Below are 17875 nucleotides of genomic sequence, written 5' to 3' on the forward strand. Positions count from 1 at the left end.
GTTACAGCAAACATCTAAGTAAATGTAATGGTAAAAATCAGTTTTAAGCCAAGATGATGCTATTAACTCACACTTTTATTATTACTGAATTCAATGAAAGACAATTAAAGTTTGTAAAATGGTCAGACAACTGGAACATGAATCGAACGCACCCTCTCTCAATGGCGCGGTTTACGTCAGCCTCGAGTCCCACCTGTTGCTGGCCGTTATACTCACCTGAAGAGTGTGTACCTGCCGCTACATTTCATGTATTATTTCACAAGACAGCTCAGCTAGCGGCCAACAGTTCAACATCCCTGAAGCACGAAGGCTGTGAAGGCGAAACAACCGCCATAGTCTCGGCGCTCTGTGACTCTAGAAGGTCGGCCATTAGCATAGTTAGCTTCCGTTAGCATTAGTTAAGCTAGCTGCGCCCGCAAACCGCCGCAAACGCGCACTTTAATGCGGATGGCAGAGTTTTCCTGCCCCTGTTGTGGCTCGGATCGTCTCCTCGAGGGTTTGTTCTTCGCGGAGAGACCACTGCTCCACTTCACCAAGCTAAATATTCTCTGCTTTTGCCAACATGGATGTTGTGAGTGGATTTTAAGCGCTTGTTATGCTAGCATTATATATATATATATATATATATATATGTATATGTATGTGTGTATATATATATGTATATGTATGTGTGTATATATATATGTATATGTATGTGTGTATATATATATGTATATGTATGTGTATATATATATGTATATATGTGTATATATATATGTATATATGTGTATATATATATGTATATATATGTGTATATATATATATGTATATATATATATATGTGTGCTAGCATGAGGCTGCTGGTTAGCGGTGGTATGTAACTAAAGTTAAGTACATTTACTCAAGTACTGTACTTAAAATTTGAGGTACTTGTACTTTACTTAAGTCTTTTCTTTCCATGCTACTTTCTACTTCAACTACTCTTCTACTATTATTTGACAGCTTTAGTTACTAGTAACTTTATGAATTTAGCGTTTTGGACGCAAAACATATGGAGAGCTTTTAAAATATGATGTTTTGTTATAAATTAAACTACCCAACACTTACTCACCTGTATATACAAATACAGGTGAATCAGTTAGTCTGTTAAGTCAATTACTCAATTGATAGAAATTTAACTGGCAGCTATTTCTATAATCATTTCAGTCATTTATCATGTCAATTATATCGTGGTTCCAGATTCTCAAATGTGAGGATTTGTTGCTTTTCCTTTTTAAATAATTTAAATAATTTCAATTTATTTTTTAATCATTTTGATGTTTGGACTGTTTTTGACAAACCAAACAATCAATCGATGCAATTGGAAAATAATCAGCAGATTAATCCATAATAAAAATAATCAGTAGTGTCAGCCCTTTACAAAATAGTTAACACTTAACTCCACCTCAACCAACTTCAACAGTAAAATCCTGCTTTTACATTAATGCACTAATAATAATAATAATAATCGCATGATATAATATATTATATGTGCCTTAACCATAGCAGTGTCCCAGAAAACACTGTCATCCTGGAGGGCATGGACAAGCAACATATTTAGTTGTTTAATTTGGAGGGCTTGTTGTGCTGAAATTAATGATGTCTGTGGGTTTTGACAGTGGAGCAGGCATGGGATAAACATTTGCATTCTCTTTCCAACACTAAAGTGGGCTACAGCTGAAAGGAATAGATGACACACTCCTGCACACGTCTATCTGTTTCAGCTCCTCTGTTGCTAAATGAATCTCCACAGAGATATTCCAGTGTTGTCCTCCCTGTTGGAGGAAGCTGACTGTTGTTTGGCTCAGTCGGTTGCTGCACAGCTCATTGTAGATAAATCACTTAGACATACTGTACTTTTTGGAGCATTTGGACCATACGTGTATTTCTCTTTTTTGGCTTAGTAGTACGGTAAAGTTGACACCTGCATTGATACACAAATGGTGGAAAGAAGAAGTAGATACGATGGGGTTATTGCACCTGTGGAGCTGGGACAAGTAACAAGAGCACAGACAATTCCTCCTCAGTACTCCTGTGAACCTGTGATATAAGTTGTCCTTGTGTGCTTCTTGGGGGGTGACTGCTCACAGGAGAACAGATGGAAAATTAATTAACTTTTGACTAAATAATTCCACTTGTCCTTCTGCTTTCCTTTCCTGTCAGGTGAAACTACAGAAACAGACAGTAACAGTACTGTATGTGCGCTCCAGTAATACACAAAAAAATGTTTGGACATGATGGAGACAAGACTCAAGTTGATGTCACAAGGGCTTCTTTAAAAATAATGACCTTTTTAAAAGATATGGTTTGAAAGGTTTCTTAAATTTGAGAGTAACTGAATTGGGTTAAAGGTGCCCTGTGGAGTTTTCTTGTAAACAAGCAAAGTTTCTGTTTACATTCAGTGTTTCTCACTAAAACACATTGTGTGTATCCTTGAGCTCCAGCAAATGCATTTCCTTCCTCATAAAACATTTCCAAGTTGATTTTTATTTATTTATTTTTTAAGTATATAAACTCCAGCATTGTTTATTATTGTTCATCGTGTTCACAAGCCAGCAGCCTTCTTCTTCCTACCTTTACTGGTGCATTGCATCTCTAGAACAAACAAAACAGGGACCCACAGGTAAGATTGCTCAATAACACTACTAAAACTCCACAGGTTACCTTTTTAAGTCTGTAATAATTAAATAAACATTAAAGAACACCTCTATGAACACAGACTTAATTAACAGTATTAAAGGTTCCCTGTTGAGTTTTAGACCTCTAGTAGCGCTATGGAGCTGTTTTTCTATGAGTGGACACATGCACACGCGTGCAAACCAGTGACGCGATACACAGTCAACCAATGGTGTCGCACTATTCCACCGATCAACAGGTGGGTGTAGCACGCCAAGAAACGCTGCAGTGTGCCTGCAGAGGCAGGGAAGAAGAAGATTGCTAGCTAGTAATAATAATAATAATAATAAAACTTTATTTATAGAGCACTTATCAAAACAAAGTACAAAGTGCTTCACAACAAGAAAAATAAAATAACACAGTGAATGACGAAATATAAAGAAATAAAACACATGAAATACAGAAAAGCAATAAAATAAACAGTAAAATAAACAGCCAGTTCACGTAAAATCAGGATATGCTTTCAGATAAAAATGTGTTTTGAGACGAGATTTAAACGAAGACACTGACTCAGACAACCTAATTTCATGGATGTAAACAATGCTGGATTTAAAATACTTTTCGAGGAAGGAAATGTTTGTGTTTGACCTCAAGGATACACACACTGCGTTTTGGTAAGTAACACTGATTGTAAACAAAACTTTGTTAAAACCTTTTAACTTGACATTTCATGGATTGTTAGGGATTCATTTGCATATGCCAAAAAGGTTTTCTAGCTTCTGGGTTTACTTTCAGCTTATGCAGCCCACTGAATATGCAAAGTATTCTTTCTCCTGCTGGCTCCACCCGCGAGTTCCCGCTCGGCCCATAGACTTTACATTGTGATGATGTCACAGATTTTTAAATCACTTTTTTCAGCCTGAGGAAAGTTTTACAAATATAAAACCTCCATGGATCAAAAAATCATAATTTAATATAATAAGTCATAATTGACCTTGTTTTGAGTTTGAGGTGTCCTGTCAACAGTTTTACAGACGTCTCTTGGTGGCCTCTGGGTAAAATGCTTTTGGGGCTGCAGGGGAATTTTTCATTGCAATGCCGCGATTGGCCACTGCAAAAATTTTGAAGCAAGGCTGAGCGCCGCCGGCGTATACAATTCTTATAATACATCCATGGATGAAACGCCACATTGTTTTTCTGTGTCTCCTCGTGTCTGAGTGAAACAAGCAGACTCTTGATTCAATCTGCGTTGTGGAATATCACACATCGGTCGTATGCTACTTTCATTCATCCACCGCTGTGGCCGGTAGGTTGATTTCCAACCCTGCTGCAAATATATAAATATTGCAATACTTTCCAGTGGGCAATAAGCTCAATCACTATTATGTTAACTCATTTGGTGATAGTGACTTAACAGACACTTATTCAAATGAAAATTTTTGAGATTGCCACTTTTAATAATTAAATTCACTAGTAGTGTAGTAACTACGTGAATACAATGTAAAATACGTGTTTTTGGGTTCACACCCTGGTCGCTGTTCACCGTGGTAGTTGTGCACCTGGATTTGTATGCTGATTTATGAGGGGGAGTCAGTGAAAACTGGTTTAATAACAATACTTAGCAGCAGTGACCTGACTTTGGCAGACAAGGACTGTTGCTTTTTCGGTAAAGAAAGCAGCCGTTTGATGTTCTTTAGACTCACAGTTGGTGTGAAATACCCATGGTCAGCTATATCTGGAAAATGGCTATTCCTACAATAGGTTGTCTGCATCTGACTGACATATAGAGCTGCAATGATTAGTCGATTAATCGATTAGTTGTCAGCTATCGAATTCACAGATAATCGATTACTCGTTTTGAGTCATTTTTAAGAAGAAATGTCCAAATTCTCTGATTTCAGCTTCTCAAATGTGAATATTTCCTGGTTTCTCTAGTCCTCTATGACAGGAAACCGAATATCTTTGGCTTGTGGACAAAACAAGACATTTGAGAGAATTACCTTCGGTTTTGGGTCAACATTTTTCACCATTTTCTGGACCGAACAACTAATCGATTAATCGAGAAAATGATCAACAGATTAATAGATAATGAAAATAATCGTTAGTTGCACCCCTACTGAAACATGACTGACTGAATTGACACAGAACAGTTGAGGTGGACGTCACCATGCTCTGTTTTGGATTTGGCAAGAATGAAACAAACTAAAAATGACAAAGCAGTAATAATATGTACATAAGCCAGACATTGAGAATGACGACGGCATATTAAAAAGCCTGAACACCTCACTGCTTTTGGATTGCTCCCTTTAAGTCAGACATTAAGCACTGATGCCAGCGGCATCCCTCAGACTAAACACCCAGAGTAATGAATGTGTTGTTTGGTTTCATGGAACATATTGCAGCTTTAACCCCATGTGGGGTTACAGGCATTTTGAGCATGATCCAGTCTGAGGTATTAAACTTTGTGTGTAGATATTTACTTACGTTTTGCATCTTTTTATCTCTGCAGAGGGTAAAGGTCAGCTGTTACTCATGAATAGGGCTTGTCCATAGATGTTACTGACTTGAACTGATCGAATAATTGTTCAGCATAAATCGGGTTCATTCGCAGCGATTTAAAATCTGATCATAATCCTCTCACATGCCATTGAATTTTACATTATTCCCAAATGGTACTAATGATTTAATGGTTTAATCTAATATCACAAAATATTAGTTAATCAAACACTGCTCAACAAAGACATCAAAATTACTTTGGGATAAACTGAAATGAATTCAAGAGTTGTAATTATGAATAACTATACTAATAAGTAGACACAGGGTATCCAAATGAGTGAATATAATTTTGCTTTTAAGGTAGGTTTTGATCTTGGTAAATTACTCATCACCTAGTACTCAGACATTAGTTATACCCACAATTAAAACTAAGCTCTACAGAGGGAGAGCTTTCATTTTTATTGGTCCGTTGAGGCATAGAAGGACGTTTGTGGAACATTAAATCTTACAACTCCTACTTTTCATCCACATAATACGATTTTTACTGAAATTATGGGTGAAATTGAAAACACTTTTTCCATTTAGTTTCATTTGGTGGCACAAAATTTATTTTGTATGCCAAGAAATCATTTCCCCAAAATACAGACACACTTTGTGAAATCAATTTCACAAAGTGTGTCATGAAAAGGTTCGGTTGCACTGTGGGATTTTAATTCCACGTGGCTCCGGGCACAGTTGCCATTCTGTGTCATTTCTTGTGGCTTCGGTGGCCAGAGCTTGTTGATTTTATGTGGAAGCACTCTTGACGTTTCCCTTTTATGATAAAAAGCAGGCAAGATTTGGGTCGCCAGTCTTTTCCTGTACTTTTTTTCACCCTCTTTGCCTTCCCAGAGATTCAGGTCTGACAGGAATGGAGTTACCCTACTCACAGTCATATATACAGCAGCAACAGCTGATGTCTGATGATGTCACCATTTTTAAAGACTTTAACCAGACAAGAAGCTGGAACACGCAGCTAATTTCCGGGATATGTGGCTGTTTGAAAGATTGTGGCTGGTAAAGTTAATGAAGTGCATTCATTTAAAATGAGGTAGTCTGCCGGAAGGAACAGTGCCAGGTTTTTTAGGTGAGGAACGTGGGTGATGAGTATGTTGTTAAAAGTGATTTACCAGAGACTGCCATGGCAGTGTCGGTTGGTTGGTTGGTCCACCACTTTGGTCCAGACTAAAATATCTCAACAAATATTCAATGGATTTCCATGAATTTTTGTACAGATATCAATGGTGCCTAGAGGAAGAATCCTAATGACTTTGGTGATCTGCTGACTTTTCCTCTGGCGCCACCAACAGGTCAAAGCTTTCACCTATCCAGTGAAATATCTCAACACCTACAAGATGGATTGGCAATAAATTTGGTACAGAAGTTCATGGTCCTAAGAGGATGACTCCTAATGACGTTTGTGATTCCTTGACATTTCCTCTAGCGCCACCATCAAGTTGACATTTGTGCTTTTGAGGGAAATGTCTCAACAACTATTGGATGGATTGCCATTAAATTTGGTACACACATTCATATTCCCCTCAGGATGAATTGTAAAAACTTTGGTGATCCCCTGACTTTTCTTCTAGTGCCTATCAGGTCAACATTTTAACGTGTCCAATACTTTGGTTTATATCTAAATACTTGCAAAACTAAAGACATCGCTCAGCTGTACTTTGTTTAGTACTAATTGGCAAATGCTAGCATGCTATCACGCCAAACTAAGACGGTGAACATTATACCTGCCTAACATCAGCATGTTAGCATTGTCATTGTGAGCATGGTAGCATGCTGATGTGAGCACTTAGCTCAAAGGACCGCTTTGCTTAAGTACAGGCTCACAGAGCAGATAGCATGGCTGTAGACTCTTAGTCTTGTTTTCTCAAACTACTAGTGGCAAGCACTGATGCACTTTAAAAAGCAGTCCTTTCCCGTTGACAGTATTAAGTATCCTCTGTAATCCAAACATTTACTTGTACTGTCATGGCTGATGTATGCTACCCATGTCCCTCTGAGATGAAGACGTATTCTCATAATGGCGATCGTGATGACATGCCTGGTCTACAATGTTTGTTGGCATTTAGTCAAAGGGGATTAGAAGGAACACCTGCGGTTCCTCTGTTTATTTAATCTTCATACTTTTCACAGTCACATTGGCTTTAAAGCACAGGACACTCTGTAGTTGCCAGGAAGCACTGCAGTCAACTGAAAACAGCCTGACATGATTGTGTAGCCCACTGGACATTAATGTGTCAAGAGAAATCAGACAACTACAGTACTAGATTCAGGTAGAGTCAACAAATACACAGCTTAGTCAAATGGTAATATGTTAGGAGTTCGGGGTAGGAGATCAAGCTGCAAACAATTCATGTGTACCAACATGGTGATCCCATGAATTTTACAGGAGCCACAGTTTCCATTTCCGTGTGCTGGATGCTGTTTTACTGCTTGGGTTTCAGCCAAATGAGTGGCTGTGGCTAGAGTTTTGTAGCATGATTTAAAACAATGAAAAAGCCTCGGCTGTTGTGCTATTTGTGTGTGTCTAAAAATCAATTAATATTCATGATTTGTTGATAACATAAATTGCAATACTGGTCCTCTTAACAATTATATGGTAAGAAAATTTGAGCTGAAACGATCAGTAAATTAATTATAAGTCAATAGACAGAAAATTAATCTATTTTCATAATTGGTTAGTCATTTTAAACTGAACATCTTTGGGTTTTGGAGTGGAAATTTAAAGACGTGAAAATGGATCTTTGGGAAACTGAATTGGACATTTTTAAATTTCATTTTACTGACTAAATGATTGATCGATTATTTGAGGAAAATAATTAATTGATAATGAAAATAATCGTCAGTTGCAGCCCTATAGAAAATAGACTTTTATTAATTGCAGTAACAGAGTCAAAGTGTTTTAAACCTTTTATACAACATATACGTTTGTCATGAAAATGCCAAAAGTGTCATTTTACTGGTCGATAAGGTAAAGCATCCACACACAAATGATTACAGTGCGGTTCTCCTCTGTGCTAACCATAAACCTGTAACTCTTAAGAGAAGACGCAAAGGAAGCGATCATGAACACTCAACCTGGCAATGAAAATTTCCCAAAAGTGGTAGTACTTTTCTGGTCCAAAGGTAGTTGGTATCAGATCTTAATGACCAAGCCGTCATGCCACCTCTCTTCAGCCCTTCCATAACTGCTTTGCACCCACAGACGTCCTCATCATCAACATCATAAGAACTTTTCATAAACCTACTACTATTTATTTCCATGCTATTTCATAGCACTCGAGTGATTTTCACGAGCCTACACATTTCAGAATGCTTACACAAGCTGTTGCACATTAGATCATTTTTATCCTCAGGAATGTTTACACTCTCTTAAAGAGTTTACTGAATCTAACCTGCTACTGCCCACCATTGTGGCCTCAAAAGAAGGCAGCTCACCCTGGCTTCCTCCTGCCAGCATCACCTCTCATTGTAGGAGATTATCAGTTTGTGTGAATTATACAACTCCTGAAGCTGATACCCAGTCGCTCTTTCCTCTGTACTGTACTTAAGTACAATTTTGTGGTACTTGTACTGTACATGAGTATTTCCAGTTTATGCTACTTAATACTTCTACTCTGCTTTTCAGAGGGAAATATACTTTTTACTCTACTACCTTTATTTGACAGCTTCACTTACTACTTTGCAGATTTATATTATTAAGACAAAATATAATCAACTAATAAATTATTATGTATTATTATAGAGAAAGATACCCAGCAGCATATAATAGGGCTGTGCGATATATATTGTGTGACGATAGAAAAATGTCTTATCGTTTCATATTATGCTCTATCATTTATTTCGTTGTGTGGCAAATCACATGCTTCCAGCAATATTTTTTGTTATTTCGACGATGCTTTGCGTTCTTACGCACAGTCGCGGGCAGGAAATTTGCATGAAGGCAACACAAATAAACATGGAGGAGAGTGAATGTGACACAGAACAGGGTAATTCCGAACAGGAGAAGGACTCCGACCAGCCAAGACAAAACGAGGAGCTCGTACCTAAAAGAGGGGCTACTTCTGTCGCATGGACGTGGTTTGGGCATGAAAAGTCTGACACAGACCAGAAAACCGTACTTTGCAAATTATGCTGCAGACCGGTTCCCACAACAGACTCAAACACCACTAACCTCTTTTACCACCTACAAAAGAATCATGTCAAACAGTACAGAGTGAGTCTACGGATGAGAGCCACAAAAGTACAGTCGAGTTTATTTGTAGAGTATATAATTCAAAATGTAATAAGAAATAGGCCTTTATATCATGATATGTATCTTTATCTGGATATGAAATTACCTATATCAGGATATGAGATTTTGGTCATATCGCACAGCCCTAATATAAAGTAGTGGAAATAAGCCCCACCTTTGCCAGCTCATCACAACTTGTACTTTTGGTACTTAACAGAGTATTTTTACACTGTGGTATTTCTACTTTTACTTAAGTAAAAGTATCTGAGTACTTCTTCCACCACTGTTCCTCTGTGTTCATCATCAAAGAAGATGGCTGTTCTTTGTGGAGTGGGCTACTAATGACTATCAGCAGAATATCAAGAACACTTGATGCTGATAAGCCACTCCAGTCTGAGAAAGGTTTATGTATTCTTTATGCAGTATTGTATCATGTTCTTGTTTATTACCATGTCCCACATTGGCTGAGTAAATGCTGGTTAGCAACGAAATTAGGTCACTCCCAGGGGTCTTGTCAATATATAATTAAAAAGACAGGATACAGACACACATCTCTTGCACTCTGCACAGAATGAACCACTATATCGTGCCAGGGGTCTGTGCTACAGTATAGGGTAGTTAATAATGTCTTATGTTGAAAACACTGAATTTATGTTTTTGTGTAAGAGGTGTAATTATGAACCTTGGTAAGACATATAACTATTCACATTTTTCTCCACAATATCCAAGACCTTCAGTTAATCAAATAACTATTACTCATCAAATGTAAAGTATAAAGGCTGAATAATGAGGGGCCTGCTGGTGTTTCACAGACAGTCTGATGTCAGTGGCTCCACCGTTGAGGCCGTGGCGTTTGCACGACCTGCGGGTAACTCATCTGCAACTGATTCATCCTCCACCTGGACAGCAGTGAGCTCATTCACTAAATACTCAATCTTTTTGTCTCGCTCTTGCTGTAAAATATAACCTTTAAAATGGATTTGCTTGTTAAACTTGACTTTGGATACTTAATACTGCATACAGTGCATCCGGAAAGTATTCACAGCGCTTCACTTTTTTCACATTTTGTTATGTTACAGTCTTATTCCAAAATGTATTAAATTCATTATTTTACTACAAATTCTACAAACAATACTCCATAAAGACAATGTGAAAGAAGTTGAAATCTCTGCAAATTTATTAAAAATAAAAAACGAAAAAAATCACATGTACATAAGGATTCACAGCCTTTGCCATGACACTCAAAACTGAGCTCAGGTGCATCCTATTTCCACTGATCATACTTGAGATGTTTCTACAACTTGATTGGAGTCCACCAGTGGTAAATTCAGTTGATTGGACATGATTTGGAAAGGCACACACCTGTCTATATAAGATCCCACAGTTAACAGTGCATGTCAGAGCACAAACAAAGCCATCGAGTCCAAGGAATTGTCTGTAGACTTCTGAAACAGGATTGTATCGAGGCACAGATCTGGGGAAGGGTACAGAAAAATTTCTGCAGCATTGAAGGTCCCAATGAGCACAGTGGCCTCCATCATCTGTAAATGGAAGAAGTTTGGAACCACCAGGACTCTTCCTAGAGATGGCTGCCCGGCCAAACTAAGCGATCAGGGGAGAAGGGCCTTAGTCAGGGAGGTGACCAAGAACCCGATGGTCACTCTGACAGAGCTCCAGCGTTTCTCTGTGGAGAGAGGAGAACCTTCCAGAAGAACAACCATCTCTGCAGAACTCCACCAATCAGGCCTGTATGGTAGAGTGGCCAGACGGAAGCCACTCCTCAGTAAAAGGCACATGACAGCTCGCCTGGAGTTTGCCAAAAGGCACCTGAAGGACTCTCAGACCATGAGAAACAAAATTCTCTGGTCTGATGAAACAAAGATGAAGAACTCTTTGGCCTGAATGGCAAGCGTCATGTCTGGAGGAAACCAGGCACCGCTCATCACCTGGCCAATACCATCCTCAGACTGGGGCGACAGTTCATCTTCCCACAGGACAACGACCCTAAGCACACAGCCAAGATAACGAAGGAGTGGCTACGGGACAACTCTGTGAATGTCCCTGAGTGGCCCAGCCAGAGCCCAGACTTGAACCCGATTGAACATCTCTGGAGAGATCTGAAGATGGCTGTGCACCGACACTCCCCATCCAACCTGATGGAGCTTGAGAGGTCCTGCAAAGAAGAATGTGAGAAACTGCCCAAAAACAGGTGTGCCAAGCTCGTAGCATCATACTCAAACAACATTGTCATTAATGAAGGCATAGCTCTGAATCTAAAGGTGTGGATAGTACAAACAATCTCTTTTGCTGTGCTAGTCTGATAATCAGTCTAAATTGCCATATGAGTTCATTCATTCAGCCTGACATTGTGTTCGTGTTAGCATATTTCTTGTTGGGGTATTTTGTTTTATTTTTGCCCCAACCAGCCTGTAGCGAGTGGCGAATCCATCCTGTTGTTGTCATTGACAGTTGACAAGTTAACTTAATTTTTTTTCACATTGATAAAATACATTTGTTATATCATGTATTTACAACAACTTCTACAGCAGTGTCGATCTCAGCCACACGTCTCAACATTTTTCTGTTGCTGTTTTTCGTGGGTTTAGCTAAAGAGCTAACCAGCTAGGTAGCTAACTAGCTATGTAGAAAGATGACGTCCCCGTTCTTAATTCTGGTCGTGATTGGTTGACTGTTTATCCAGCCAGCAGAAACTAAACAAATCGGAAATGTTGGTGGCGATTCAAAGGTCTGTAACCAAGCTAGCAGTATGCATAGGTTTGTTAAAACTTTTACATAGCGTTTTTTATTGGCCAGAGATTTACCATTGACTGGAACAGGTCAACAATTCCACATTACTGGTTGGGTTTTTTAAAGCGTGCCAGTGTAGTTTGATTCAGTCCTTGTGACTCATCTGCCCAAGCTCGAGTGAACCACACTATGTCCTTGTTTCCTCTTTCCGCTCTGTTAGCAGCCAACTAATGTGGTAACTGCTATGCTGAATCAAATGAGCCTCTGATCAATAGTGTTAGAATGTGCTGGAATCAAATAATGGAGGAATATAAATATAATTTACATTTTATTTAAGTGCACCAGTTGGATAGTAAGCGATTCACTGAATCATCCTGAATTAATTAATTCACATATTCCTCAATCCACTATATTGTTATCTCCAAAATAGCAGTCTTCCACTAAAATAAATGAGACTCTTGGGCCGGAGTGTGTTTTATTGGTGTTGTTGGATCAAGTAGCCTTGTTCAACAACTTCCTGACAGAATCTGAGCTCTTCCAGGGCCTCCTGGGGCCTTGTTCTTTTTGGAAAGACTCGTGGACAAAAGGGGAGAATGTTTATAGTTTGAGCTTTTATATCCATTACACAGTTAATGAGGTTGCCACAGGACATCCAGACACAGAGAGAGATATTGGTAGCCTGATAAATGTCCACACTGGGCTAGAAAGCCTTCTGTCCAGGTCTTGCGGTACAGTACAAAAACAGTACAAATTAGTACATATATACGATTTAATTTCTTCTGTAAGAGTCTGTTATAACCTCTGGCAGTGATGTTAAGATTTTAAACATTCCAGAAAGTGGAGATCATAATGTTGTACAAACAGCCGGTAAACATTAGTTACAAGCAGTCACCTACTGGAATATATCTACTAACTCTAGCACACTGTTTCGACTGCAGTGTATTTCTGAAGATGCTTATAATAAATTATTCAATCAGTTATATCCTGCGTATTTAGCTCCATCCACTTTCAAATAAGGCCTACAAATGGCCTTAATATCAATAAATGCTTTATAGATCAGTTTTCTGTCATTAATGAGGACAACTTTTTGATTGCCAGGTTGTGAAAAATCCCTTCGGCTGATGTTTATATTTCCCCCGCATGATATTTGCTTTGTTTGTTTAGCTCTTTAATTCATCAGGAAGATTTATTGACAGCTTTTTAACATTTATTACTGCAAACTCAATGGCTTCATTGGAAAGTGGAAAACACTTGAGTATTTAGTAATGGTTTACCAACATTTATAACAATGTTGAAGAAATTGTTATTAATTGACAGGATAAACACCAGTGAAAGGGAATTTTCACAACCTGGCTAAAAAGTTGTTCTAATTAATGCCTTATAACTGAGCTATAAAGCATTAATAATTTATTAACCATTAATAAGTCCATTAGTTACAACTTAAAAACCTTTTTATAAAGAGTAGTACCATCTTTTTTACTTTATGTACAAAGTCCTGAAATAAACAAACTATTCAGCAATCCATCAGAGTTGTCTGACGTTTGACCTAAACTGTTGTGTCTCAGCATCCTTTAGTGATGATCTAATCGCACAACTGCATGATTCATCAAATTGTTATTATCATGAGGCTGATTTTGGCCTTGGTTTCCTTTTTAAAACTTGTTGTTTTGCAGACTACTGGTGACAAAAAAACAGGCTACAAGTCATTTTCAATGGAAGCCGGTGACATGAAGCTACAAACCCTTGTCCCTGTGCGATGGGCGTGATGCGCTCCAAATCAGTAGCTGAGCTCATCTCAACTTTTTTCAGCACTTCAATGACGTGAAAAAGCATCAACCAAACATGTGTTTCACCCTTTCCTGGTCCCCTTCTCTCTCCCCACAATCCCTGTTCTGTTCAATCTAAAAAATGGAAGAAAAACTACGTCAACGAGCGCTTGAGTAACACTTCAATGGCGACTCTGCGACAATGTAGCTGGACACACTTTGCCGTTTTGTAGCTTTGTCGCTTTTAGTGTGAACATAACATTTAGCTTTGTTTGCTCTAGTTTATTGCCTCTGAAAGGAAAAAGTCTGGTGTTGCACCTAAAGTTATAAATTACAGTCGTTCATTTCCAAAATACACATCTGCAATACAATGCCAGTGACTGAGTCCTACATGTGGGATAAGAAATCTTTGAGAATAAACTCTGGTACTGATGGCTTCCAGCCATGGATGACTTATTTGAACAGCACAGAGAGCTCAGCATCATTTGGTACAATATTGTTAATCTCATTCAAAACATGCAGCACTATTATTGTTAGACTAAAAGATTACTGATTAGCCAAAAATGCAAAGTAGGGGGACTCTTGTCAGCTAGCTTTAAAAACATTTGTACTGGTGCTCTGTCAGAGGTTTCCCTGGAAACCAATTATTTAAAGAAAATGGAAACATCAGCCTTTGAGGAAAGGGGCATTGACAAAAGATAACAACGTCACGCAAATGATAACAGGCCCAACACAACCAGTAGTTTAGGCTTTTCCATGATTTCGCTCTGAAAGGGGGGAAACCTTGAAGCGCTTGGCAGCAACATTATATGCAGGTCTGTTTTCTTGGACTCACTGCTGAAGTTAGACAATACTAATGGATCAACATGCATGCTGTCTTTCCAATGTTAAAAAAAAAATAATGCATAATAGAGCTTAGTCTTAAAATAACATAAATTTACAACAATGTTAACAATTTACAATGTTAAACAGAGAAAAGCAGCAAATCCTGTCATTTGAGAAGCTGGAACCATCATAATATTGCCTTGATAAATGACTATGAGCACTAATATCCTCTGCATATTTACAGGGAAGTGATATTGGCTGTTAAAATATGACTAAACTCTGATCGCTGACTGAGCTGCTGAGCCATTCTAGGCCTCTCCAGTATTCGCTGCAGTGATAGAGAAATCATTGGGAAATATGGTGGGTATTATAGTGTAGACACATCAGCCTCATGACTAATGCATGGAAATAAGGTTGAAAATTGTCCAAGAGTTCCTTTTAGGAACATGAAGTCAACTGATGATACTCAGAGGTAACATTTAACATCCTCTGATTCCAAGAGAAAGAGGAAAACTGGTGAACAAGTCCTGATTTACTCGTCACCTCCTTGTCTCCAGATAACCCCTGAGGTGGAATAACATCCAACATTTACAGTGAAAGAGGGAAATTCTCATTTTGGTCCTGGAAATTACGTAAGTGTTGTGTGCACTGGAAAACAAGCATAGAGGATTTCCCAAAGCTTTTTGTTTGTCACCAACATAAATCAGTGGGCCAACGATTAGTTTTATAAGAATTCCTTCAGGACAACCTCCTAAGGAAACAGATCAAAGACCCCAACAGGGGATCCATGTCAACTTTACCTCTGATCTGCTAACAACTTGAACACAGAATATTTACGACAGAGTTGACAGGACTTCAGACGTATATTTCAACGTTGAATGTTATGCGGGTTGTAAGTTAACCCAAAGGTCATCTGGTGTTGTAAAAACATCTTTTCTTAGGAGGTCACCATTTTCTCTTCTTTTTTTTTTTAAACTAAAACCTTACTGGCTGACCTTTTAACTCTAGTCATTCAATGTCATTGCATATATATATTATTGTTTTCATTAGTGTTTAATCACCTGAAAATAAGAATCGTGTTTTCATTAACTTTTACAATAAGCCATTTTTATCTACAGAGGGAGCGGGTCCCCTTCCACGGAGGTCGCCAAGTTGCACCGCCATGTTTCTACAGTAGCCCAGATCGGACAAACCAAACACTGGCTCTAGAGAGGGCGTGGCCACCGTAGTTTCTCCTACGCACTTGGAAGGGGAGGGTGAGGCGAGCGGTATTCAAATCGTTGCAAACTGCAATTTCACCGCTAGATGCCACTAAATCCTACACACTGGGCCTTTTAAAAGAGGATACTGAGTTTGCCTGCCTGTGATTCCCAGGTAAGTCCTCGTTTTTATGTGAAGCATTTTAGACTTACTATAATACATTTTAAATGCTCTTCTGCATCAAATATCCCTATATGCAAAAGAATGAGCCATGAAACAGGGTGGGACTTAAGCTTTCGTGTGTGTACTTGACAAGTGCAAAAACCTATTTAAAAAAACAAAACAAATGAAATAAATCAGCTATCTTTTAAAAGTAATCTCAGTAAACTCATGGAGACAATGGAGTATACAGCACATACAATAAAAGTAGAGATGTTTGGTAGTTAAACGTTCCTCCAAGTTTAGGACGGCAGTGTTCAGACCGCTGTACCCAGACAAGCATGCCAGCTCTAATCCCTCGCTGTCTGGAAGCACTGACCTCTTTTGTTCACTTGATGGCTTATTACCGGTATTGATTTTGGCTCCTTTTATTTTACAGACTTTGTGCAGGGAAGCAGACGACCCATGCACATATCAGCTACTGTTGGCCACCGACAACACCAACAAACATTACAAATTTGTTCTGCTCAAGATAAATTCATTGTTTACTTTTATATCTTTTTGCTTTTAAAAGAACGAGTACTCCATTTATGGATAAAATGTCTCCTGTTGTGATACTAAATCATGTGTGATGCTCTTGGATTTAACTGTGTATGCTTTTGGCTTGTTGATGGAAGATTCTTCTTGTGGACTTAATTTCATCTGCTACAGTTGAATCTGAGTTAAAGTGGACAAACATCTTTTACTGTAAGTGTGACTTGTTTTACTCTGTTTTGTCTAAATGGACAAAATTATTATTTACCATTATCCTTTGTCTTACTCAGCAGACATATTAATGTCATTAATCTGTGAGAATACATTTGGTCACTGCTGTGTCAAAATAGCATAGAAGTATATTTACAAATTAAGTGTATAGATATCCCTGCTTTTTTCCCCCTGTCTACTGTATTTGTAGTATTTTAGTGAAGTATTCATTGCACACTACAGTTTGCCTCGGAGTGATTGGATTTTTTTCTGGTCTCTACTGCGATATTGATTCAGGACAACTGATATCCAGTTTTGATGAAAATACACGTCAGAGTATTTTAAAGTGCTGCCTTCAAAGTGGATTTTGAATATCTTGGCTCTGTAGTTGCAATGCTTATTATTTCATATACACTATACACTTTATGATCTAAGTCAGTTACCATGTTGTGAACAATGACCATGTTTGGAAAGAAAAACTAGCTAAACCACTAGTATCCATTATTATTATTATTATTATATGTCCAGCATAATGATTTAAAATATCCTTCATTTTTAGGGAGTAGGAAAACAAATATGGAATAGAAGGGAATCTTTTACAACACTTGATGTTTTATAGTTATCAGCATTAAAAGACAACAGGGGAAAGTAGCCCACAGCTGTAATGTAACCTTTTTTATTGTTTAGGAGTTGTTGAAAACAGCAGCCGGCTGAGCTGTTAGCACATCTGGTTTAGACCGACGACATCCACAGTTCAGGCTCTGCCTCACTGAGCTTTTCCCCCTATCGCTCTAACTGTTTGAGATGTTTGTGTTTTCCTCACCATGGTTTTAGAGACAGGAGTCGCCTGGAGATGGATGGCAGTTTGAGGCAAACAAAAATGTAAATACGACCCAGAAAGTATGTCAGAGTGCAAACTATAAGGGTCAAATCTCAAATATCCTCAGGGGACCAGCCTCATAAACATTTTTAATATTCAAATAAGCAAACAGCAGTTTGTCACAGAATGACAATT

The 17875-nt window shown here is 38.3% G+C and overlaps 1 protein-coding gene and 1 long non-coding RNA gene across 3 annotated transcripts in view; both read left to right on the forward strand.

Annotated features, from left to right (window-relative positions):
• Nucleotides 1-135: 135 nt before the first annotated feature.
• On the forward strand, nt 136-15929 carry LOC122865584. The gene is made up of 3 exons (XR_006375499.1): nt 136-571; nt 15315-15389; nt 15876-15929. It is a non-coding gene; the product is annotated as an uncharacterized LOC122865584 (long non-coding RNA).
• Nucleotides 15930-15975: 46 nt separating this feature from the next.
• tnca (tenascin Ca) overlaps nt 15976-17875 on the forward strand; it is a 52295-nt gene continuing 50395 nt past the window's right edge. The window contains exons 1-2 of one of the 2 annotated variants that reach the window (XM_044174206.1): nt 15976-16131; nt 16556-16863. The gene's annotated coding sequence lies outside the window, so the exon portion shown is untranslated. The remainder of the gene's footprint in view (nt 16132-16555; nt 16864-17875) is intronic. The other variant, XM_044174207.1, reaches the window with a different exon arrangement.

Source organism: Siniperca chuatsi, linkage group LG18 (assembly GCF_020085105.1).
Source record: "Siniperca chuatsi isolate FFG_IHB_CAS linkage group LG18, ASM2008510v1, whole genome shotgun sequence".
In the NCBI taxonomy this organism is placed as follows: domain Eukaryota; kingdom Metazoa; phylum Chordata; class Actinopteri; order Centrarchiformes; family Sinipercidae; genus Siniperca; species Siniperca chuatsi.